This window comes from Populus euphratica, unplaced genomic scaffold (assembly GCF_000495115.2).
Source record: "Populus euphratica unplaced genomic scaffold, PopEup_1.0 scaffold1798.1, whole genome shotgun sequence".
Taxonomy (NCBI): Eukaryota; Viridiplantae; Streptophyta; class Magnoliopsida; order Malpighiales; family Salicaceae; genus Populus; species Populus euphratica.
The window spans coordinates 9,231-10,127 of record NW_011501611.1 but is presented as its reverse complement, the minus strand read 5'-3'; positions in this window follow the sequence as shown (position 1 = coordinate 10,127).

Here is an 897-nt window from a genome sequence, read left to right as displayed (position 1 = left end):
TATATATATATATATATATATATATATATATATATATATTACCTTTACAATAAGTAAAAAATAAAAATTGTAATAAAGCAATTTAATAAATAAAAATAATTAAATTGTGCAAGATAAAAATCAATATTCATTGGTTTCAACTTTTATTATTTCACTTGTAAATTGTATTGTATACAAAAATAATATTGTATGAGTAATATTTTTACCAAATAAGTTTACAAAAAATATTAGAGGGATCACAAACAATTTCGAATAAAACTCAATTTTTTTAAATAAAACTTCATAAACTATAACTATTTATTGTACTAACCTTTTATATATATGAACAATAACATACGTATGAACAAAATCAACCAGATAACTATGATGTTAATCTTAGAAATTATAAGTAAGATAAACAAAAAACATGATCAAATTAACAAAATAGCAAGAAATATTATAAACAAATTAATAATTCACTTATTAAAAAATATAAATCAATAAAATATATAACATGCATCAAGACATCCAAAACACAAGAAAAATAATTTTAGAAAATAAACTAAAATTTTAAAACAGAGATATATAACAACTTTTTAAAATTAAAAAATACAAAAGAAGAGAAACAAAACAAAAGGTTATATTATAACAAACCAAAAGGTTATAGCTTAAAGCATATAGAAATAAAATTAAATATATATGTGAGAATATAACAAATTAAAAAAATTAAATTATAACTTAAATTTCAAAAATGTTAAAAACCTATTTCATAATTAATCTATATTATTTTTTTCATTATTGTTTTTCACAAGATAAACTACCCAGATTCAAATATAAAAATAAAACTTTAAGATTATAGATTAAAGTTTGTAAATATATTAGTCTAGTGAGCAAATATATTTAGTTTATCATCATAAA